This window comes from Pieris napi, chromosome 20, assembly GCF_905475465.1.
Source record: "Pieris napi chromosome 20, ilPieNapi1.2, whole genome shotgun sequence".
Taxonomy (NCBI): Eukaryota; Metazoa; Arthropoda; class Insecta; order Lepidoptera; family Pieridae; genus Pieris; species Pieris napi.
Window position 1 is genome coordinate 373271 of NC_062253.1, and position 9589 is coordinate 382859.

Here is a 9589-nt window from a genome sequence, read left to right on the forward strand (position 1 = left end):
TGCAATTCCGATAAAATTTGCCGCAGATAAAGTGTTATTAATGATATTGCCTTCCAAAATTATAATTTAATTTTATCGATAGTGATTTAATTTAATTTGTGAGCGAGCTAAATCCGATATACGAGATTTATAATTGACTATCGACCCGCTCTGACTTCGCGCAAGAAAGAGTGACCCGTAAGCATTCAATCAAGCCAAAATAATATGCACGTAAATCATTTTAGATATTGGTGACAACCGCAAAAAAATCCATGTTCGCAATTTTTGACATTGACTAGCGAAATAATATTTTTATAGTAGTAGCTGACCCGGCAAACGTTGTTTTGCCATGTTACATATTATTTCTAGTAAATATATTTTTAGTTCAATAAAAATAACTATCTACTATAATATAAAAGGGGTTGATCGTAGAAGGATGAAAAAACTTAAGGGTTGTATGTATATCATTAAAAAAACAAAAAAAAATTGTCTAAAAAAAAGAATACAATTTAGAGGTAACATTAGGGGCATGAAAAATAGATGTCCGATTCGCAGACCAACAAGCCCAAAAATGTTCATGAAAATCGGTCGAGCCATTTCAAAGGATGCCGAATTACGACCGTGACACGAGTATTTTATATCTTGGATAAAAGTTAGACATCTGAGGTATTATCAAACTCGACAATGATAAATCTCATCGTTAAGGCATGGTTCGTAAGAAATATTTTCGTTCAAACATTTTTTCTTCGGTTTACGTAGCAAATCCGACTACCAAGGATTATGCCACTCACAAATAACTTGCTTATCTATTGGTAAAATAATTTTCAAAAAAGATTCAGTAACCGAAAGGTTCTCATAAAACCTCACAAATTTTACCTCTCTATAATAATAGTCTGTGCATTTTTTTCATTATGTTTGAAGTGAATTTAATCGAACTGATACAATAGTTTTACAATAAGGGAACAAGACCATCTTTGGATTATTATCAATTGCACACCTGCTTTCGAGTTTCCAAACGTTAAAATGTTTATGTAATTTATCATAGATGTTTCGATTTATTCAATGTTTAATTCCTCTACGTTCAAACATTTTCTGTGGGTTGCTTTGACATTTCGTTGCTTTTAAGACGAACCATTGTATATAATATATATATATTATATTTAAATGAATTGCTGTTCCTTTGTCTCGCTAACACTCGGGAATAGGCTGGACCGATTTGGCTAATTATCATCTTGAAATATTTGTGGAATATAGTATTGTCTTTTATTGACATAACTTGTATGCATAGAAAAACACATTTTTACGGGATTGAAGAAATTATGTAATTTTTATATGTAAAATAATTGTTAATATAATTATAATTGTTAATAATAATTTATAAAAAAAATACATAACTTACAAACAATAATATAAACGACAGGTGAATTTTCAAAATTTTAAAACCGGTCTGTTTTAAAAAAAAATTGTATAAAGTTCTGACCCAAATATATGTAGGTGATATTAAGTTCACCGGGTCATGTAATAGTAAATAAAAAAAGAAAAATATAACCTAATCTATGCAGTCTATTAGCGGTGTATCAAAAATGAATCAGCTAATGCCCATATGCATTGTAAAGTGCCATACTAAGCCGCGGGTCACCTATATTTAACCTAGCCTACTTTACAGTATAATTTTACATCAATAGCTGTAATTACTACTTAATTAATTCCTTGAATCTTGGAATACATGTATCTATTACGTTTCCATTATCTTATTTTAAACAAAACGAGATAGGGTTATGTACAGGTTAAGTGAAAGAGTATTTGTTTCTAGATTATATGCAAAAGAACGAATGTTTCTTGGATATCTAAATGAATGAAATTTTCTTTAGATCATATGATTGTCAGACCATAAATAATAACTTATTCCAACAGGAATCTAACCCATGGCCTCTCGACTGTGCGAATCACCATGAACACGGCAAAATGTACTATATATTGCAATCCAATGGCCTCGGGCGGAACTCTGGCCGTTAATCCGTCAGTGTCCGCGTTTGATGTATCGCTCTGCTCGTAATATCAACCGCAACCACGAACCGAGCACATACAAACATACATATTGCATTAATAAATAAAGTATTACCGGGATACTGCTTCATGTTAGGCTCTTCGTTAGTGATGAAATTTTCATTTACCAAACGTTAGCAATAGGTATAACCGTCGGTAAACTTTGAATAATTTAGTGTTTCAGGAAATAATCGAATTATTCATGCTATCATTATTGTTACATTACAGCTATCATTGTTACTGTTACTTATATTTCATGGATAAAGCAGAAACAATTTAAATAGGTTTTAATTGGAAATTGAAAAATTGATTACCGTAGTCAGCTTTGAAAGTGCCATAAATTCAATTACAATTTAATTAAGTGCAAATATTATTACGAGATTTACTAACATACTATTGCAACATATTATTGTGTGCTCGTGGGTCGTCATCTTTTACGTGGTAATTTCTTTATTTCAAGAAATCGTACGTTAGTAACAAGGTGTAACCAGGCCGGCCATATCCAGGTGTACAAATATATTAGAGGCAGCTGCGTTACAACACTTCGAAACATGATAGTTCATTTTCTTTGTGAGTACTGGAGTAAGTTTCGACCAATATCGCCTTCGGTTGGAAAAACATTACAAAATTGCGTGGAAGTGTTTGTTTTGTGTTTTAATTACCTGTTTATTAGTATATCTACTACTAATCTTATTCTAAATACTATAAAGTAAATTATAGTATAGTATATCTTGTATGTCTGTAATAATCGACACAAAACACTTGTATATTACAAGAGCTCTCATCTAAAGTCTCAATATTTACAATGTTTGCAATTATTCCGAAGGGTTTTATGGAGATAACTGTATCTTATCACAACTTTCAATTACAAGAATTGGGTTAACGTAATTTCGAACGGCGCTAAACTAATTTAATTTTGTGCGCACATAGGACAGCTAACAAGCTAAAACGACTCTACAGGTCAAAGGTAAAATGTATTATTTCTAGACCATGAGTGCACTTGAACTAAACATTTTAAGAAGTTCTATTACATTGTCATATTTTAAGAAGCATGTGAACATGAGTTCTATATATACAATATCAATTGAAGTTCAGACCACATATATCCTATTCCTTCTCTTTCATCGAGGAGGCCATGTACCAACGTAATGTGGTGCTGCTTTAATAAAAATCGTCATTAAATTATGGTAAACCTGCATTAACGAATTTCCCTGATTAACGGCTCGTTAATCATAATAGCTGTTGCGACTTATTTAGATGTTTCTCTGGTACTAAGTAAAGATGCCTTAATTCATGAATATATATTTCGCAGCCAACTAGCTTGATTAGCCGTTCAATTAAAAGCCTAGCCTTTTAACTAAACGGCGCCATTTAACTAGCGGACTGAAAAATATTCAGCCGTAGTGTTTGTTACAACATTTAATAAACTGACTGGCTATTGCTTAGGCCATTGCGGCGTTTAGTGAAGCGGCTAGGCTGTTAATTGTACGGCTAATTAAGCTAGTTGGCTGCGACATATATACCCTTTGCTGCAGTCAAAATCATCTCAAGATCAACAGACATGTCAAGTTTAGACGCATCGCAGTTATCAGGACAGGCAGCGCTATATAATGAACTAACAAGCTGACAGTGAAACAATCGTGATAGATTGTTCTAGTGTTCTGTGTAAATGGCAAAACTTGTCGTCACAGCAGTTAGCTGCACACACAACGTAGACGTATTCTGTTTGCTCAGCGCTTGCTCTCCCCGAGACTCGTTCGCTAATATTTGCTAACAAACAGCATTATGTGCTCCAAGTCCAACTTCAGAGACAAATTCGAAACGTTTGCTAATGTTTGGCAGATGGAACGCTCAAGAGGCTGCCCTTGTAAAGGACATTAACGACCGTAAACTTTTTGTGGTCGCTAGGTCTCAGTATTTTATTATTTTATGTTTTAGTATTAAAATAAACCAAACTACTGCATTGATGTAAAACCAAATGAACTAATCACAAGGAAGAAAATTTATTTCACTGTGTAATTTTGGTTTTTTTCTGTTCAGAAAACAACAAAGTATTTTGAGTTTCTACGATTTCAATTTGTTTAGACAGGAAGAAATTTAATTCAAAGCCAAAGTAGCGTTTAAGGTATTTGAAGATTCGCTCTCATATTTATACTAAACCATTTGAAATATTTCGGAAAAGATGAACAATTTAAGCATGGAAACAACATTTACGACTAATTAAAGTTTATTTCAGCCACAAGTATAAAACCGCACTAACTGAAAGGTATTTTAATGCTTTTAGTTATAAAACTTAACGTCAGTAATTAATACTGTTATGCGTTCTGCAATTAAATTTAACGGTATGAAAATACAGCTCTCGATATCATAGCGAATATTTTTGCAGTCAATTATGTATATAATATATATATGTATAGTATGTGTGTGTGTAAAGACGATTCCCACACAAGCGTCTAATTGAAATGCTACGACAAAGTTTAATTTCTCTATAACTGATTTATCTTTTCGATGAGTTAGATAGCTATTAAAAAAGTTCCGCTGTTCTGTCAAGCTGTACAGATTTCGGCTTGAGCAGACTCAGCAAAACTCTTTTGTACCTGGGCTGATACTTACAAATCCCCAGACATCTGCGTTAACCATAAACCTTTTTATTATAGCTGTCAGGAGCTGTAAGCAGACTGACAAACTGGATTGTGTGTGCGCCACGAAATATATGTTGTCTTTATTTTTTAAAAATTCTCGCATGTACATCATTCGCTATCTGGATAAAAAGCTCAGGAGCTGATGAAATATTGGCATAAAGCTTGACAACTGTCTTCAGTCGTTAGTTGAACTATGATGATCTGAATACCGATAGCCTCAGTAATAATAAAGATGACAGTGCGTCTACTAAACAAACGGTTGTTCATCTATAACATAATTAGTTACATTGGACAAAATAGCAATAATTTTAGCGGGGATCAGTTCACTGTTGCCCTACTGCACGCTATATTATGTTCTACTTTATATGTTAGACATTCCGAGGGTGAGTGTGGATGTTGGTTTTACAAGACTCAAGAAAAAACACAAAGGAGCCATAATAATGTTTTTTTAATGTCATAATAAAGGTTAACGAGTGTAAAGTCACAAGTCACGACTCACGGCCCCCGACTGTTTTATATTTTTAATCGCCACTACTAATACCGATTTTTCTCAACGTGTATTAATAAAATATTTTGTAAGACTTCTTCTAAAAAGTGAAGAATAAGAATTTATTTTTTAAAACATTTACAGAAACCTACTAATAACATGTAATACTATGTATTAAGAAACTGTGGGCTATACTTTCAATTTCGAATCGTGTATTAACAATTCACGCATAAGTAGAAACATATGTATATGTACTTCTAAGTGAAAATTAATTAATTAACTCAGAACGAGATCATAACTTTAGCTATCTACAGTATTCACAGCACCAGTCACAAATGTGCAAAAATATTTCAAATTAAATGAAGTGAGAGTCGAAAGTTGTGTGAGTTTTTTTCATGTTAGTCACCGAACAAGCCCGTAGCACGTACATAAAGCCTACGTGCGCCAGTCTCGTACTCTTTCACGTATTAAAAATTATACCGTGTTTTCTCATCAACTTTATGAAATTTTAAAATATAAAATGAAAGTACAATTTTAATTCTGCAACACAATATTTCTCTGCGCCATAATCCTCGTCTATGAAAAGTAGAAATGTTATTGTTATAGCATTCATAATTTTTCCCCTATTCTATTTTATTTGATGCATTTAAAATTTAATATAACTCAATTTGTGTTTCAAGTATTATATACATTAAGGTATTATAAATTACTTCATACTAAGAAATATTTAAAAGAATGCAGTCTACCAAATATTACAAGTATGTACTTCATATTTGACTGAGTGTTGTTACAACAATTTTTGTAATCAATTATTTAAAACATTCGTAATAACTTCAAGTTGAAACAAGTTGTTAATAATATTATTATTGTTGTTGTTTGTTACATTCACATAAAATCAAAGAATGTTATATGGATCAAATGACAACACAATGCATACAACAAGACATCAATCACTTGACAATAATGGTTAACCAATTATAAGCATTGTGTAATTAACTTTACAGTTATTGTTCTCTGTATCTCACATAGCATATTAAAATATGGGAATATTGCAAAACAATATGAGCCATGTTTGAGCAAAACCTAATAATGTCAACTGTAAATAAATGGTGACTTAGAAAATGAGACAGAAACTCAAGCTAGACAATCAATATGACGAAATGTGAAAAGCCTATGCATCTTTGTTGTCTTTAAATGCCAATAAAGATAAATAATATTAATTAATATTGAATCCATCCAGTTAAAAAGGGACAGCCGACAGCGAAGTAGACAGTTTCGAAGGTGGGAAGATGAAATAAAATCTGAACTGGGAAAATATGGACAAGGAAAGCTAAGAACAGCAAAGTGGAAAGAAATGGAGGAGGCATTTGCCAAAGTTGGCAAACAGATGGGTTGTCGGTACCGGCAACTCACTAGAGACAATGGTTTAAGTTTAAAATTATGTTAAAAAAATCTGTCTGAATAAAGGCTTATATAGTTAAAACTAGAACCTAAGACAAATTTATGAAGGTGCCTCATTGAAAGCAAGCCTTATGCTATTCACATAAATTAATATGTATATAGCAAGACTATATACATATTATAGTATATTATATATTATTGTGGACTCAGTTTCCGCACTTATTAGGTCTGTTGTACATAATACATACATATTATATCAAGGTCTCTGGCTTTGTGGGTGTTAACAGCGGCCTGGTCAATGTAATTGTTACAGAAGCCCAAAAGAGTAATGTACAATAATTATGCCATTTGCAAGAACAACCCTCGCTGAGGTTTTTCTGATAGCTAATGGTAATAATGCCAACATTACAAATAAAAGCCCCAACAATGTAGTAATAAATAAAATATGTGTGAGTAGGCAGTAGTGAGTTTTCTATTCAACCCACATTACATTACTCAATATTGTAATATACACAGCTTTACAAAACCACAAAACGTTTCCATAACCTTCTTTTACTGAGTAACCTGAGTTTTACTACAGATTATATTATATTATACAATATTGATTAAAATACAAAAAAATATATATTAGACTGGTTGACTGTAGTATAAAAAGTAAGTTTAAAAAACATGTGTGCAGAAATTGTAACAAAGAAAAATATGTGATTTTAATTTTTCAAATACTTTAAGTGTAAAAGTTCTAAACTGTATTTTTATTTTATTTATTTATTCACACCTTGTTACATTTATACAAAAATAAAAAATACATAAAAAAATTAAGGAATGCAACAGGCAGCCTTATCTCTAACAATCAATCCACTTTCAGGCAACCCTAGTAAGGGAAAAACTAAAATAAGGAATATGAAGGGTAAAGTGCAAGAAGTGCATAACCAAATCCTATAAAAAAAATATTATAGAACTTGAATCTAAAATAATAAATCTGTATTTAAAGTAATATAAAACACGGATTCATGAATTGCGATGCAATACAAAAGAATAAGAAATACAAGAATTACAAAAGTAAAAAATAATATGATTTAAGTCATAATCAAACATTTCATCGACATAAAAACAACTTATAACTTGATATAAATATCAAATTACCAAAGCCGACAGGTAGATATTAAATTTTGCAAACACTAATTTATAACATTTTGTAAACATGTAATATGTAGATCTGATTGTAATTTATTTATTTAGTTTTACATTTTTATTACTATAGACATTACATTGTGTTAATTGAAGCATTTTCATTAACTCTGAATATGACTATGCATATGGCCTTTTTAGTTTACTTTATTAATAATTTATTGTTAAACAATGTTGTTTTTTTTCTTATTCCTGAATGAAAATATCCCTAAAAAACATGATTCTTTATCTTACTCTTTTTTGTAATATCTTAAAGCTTTATTGGTTTAAAGTAAGTATAAGGACTTAACATTAATACCAACTATAATCTGCTGCATATCTGCAGTATGTAGGTATAATGAATACAGCAATGGGTGGAAACTGGAGCTCTTAAATTTATAACTGCCACAACTGCATGTTTATGGCTCAATAAATCAATTTAAAGAATCAACCATTGCATGTTTCAGAAGATATTAAAATTTGTAATTTTTTTTGTTTTATTTAAATGGGGTCAAACATTTGCTGTTACTTTATATGTGATCAGTTACGTTGTTTATAGGGTTACTCAATTAAAAAATTACCTAAACTTTGTTTTTTATTTAGCTAGGATAATATATTTGATAGTAGATAAATAATAGAAAGATAGAATATATATATATTACTTGTACAAATAGTATACAATTAAATTACAAAATACTACTTTACTTACTAATTCATTAAAATTTTATTGATAAAAATAAACAAATTAGAAATAAGTTAATATCTCACCCAATAATGAGTTTCAAAGAAATAGTTTAAGGTGCAGAAAATTTTGATGTATCTTTTTACTTAGGTCACATATTATTTCTCCAGTCACATAATAGTATAGATTTATTTTCTACTGTTAATTTATAACTTGAATATGAAAACCAATTAAAGTAGTGAACATGATATAATCATACAACTTTATAGAGTTCTCTTTTATGTATAAGTATTTAGAAGGAGAATAGATCCTTTTAGAAGATACTAAAAAACAGCTGCGGACAACCGGCGATAACACAGCGTCAGCCACGCTAATAAAACTACCCTATTTAGACAAATAGGTTAAGAACAGAGGGCATCGGATTTAAATTTTAAATATGAAAATAGACTATTTACTTACGTGAAATCACCAATATCATCCAATAACACGCATCGTTACGCCCAAAGGAGAACTATCACTATATAAATAATAATCACAATTGAACACTGAACATTTTTTATGCCTTGTATAGCAATATTGCACATATGACTTCAAAAACATCGATAACTCATAACATATAGCACAAAAACACATACGCTTAGTTAAAATAATGATATATACGGTAATATCACAATAAAAACAATAATTTCAACATGAGAACGCGAAATAGTTTTCTACTCGTCCTTGCGTTCACATAAATTGGCCGCCATCTTGAGTTCGTACGAAAAAAACACTGAGTTGCCATTTTCCAAAGATAGAACTCCTTACAACATTTCTATTCCGTCGTCATTATTCAACAAAAATAATATAATTTGATTGATAATTGTAATTCTTTATATTGTATTATTTTAAAGGATAACCATTTCTACTTTATAACCATGCATATAATCCTTTACAGGCTTAATTTTTCTTATTGTTAAAATACTGCTTTTTTTTCTTTAAAAATTATTACAGCTAACAAAATAATTATCATTATATAAATAAATTGATGTTCCAATAAAGTCAATACAAGTGTAAATTTTCTGAACTGGTAACTCTAATACAAAAGAAAACCATCGACAATACAATTTATTCTTCTTGGATATGAGAATCCGACATAAAAGCTTTTTACTGTCTGTTGTATATTTTTTTATTTAATTAATTTCA

General features: G+C 30.6%; 1 protein-coding gene across 1 annotated transcript in view; it reads right to left on the reverse strand.

Moving 5' to 3' along the window:
• Window positions 1–9183, reverse strand: part of LOC125059640 — an 80159-nt gene extending 70976 nt beyond the window's left edge. Inside the window, exon 1 of the mRNA XM_047664147.1 lies at window positions 8864–9183. The gene's annotated coding sequence lies outside the window, so the exon portion shown is untranslated. The remainder of the gene's footprint in view (window positions 1–8863) is intronic.
• Between the last annotated feature and the right edge of the window lie 406 nt (window positions 9184–9589).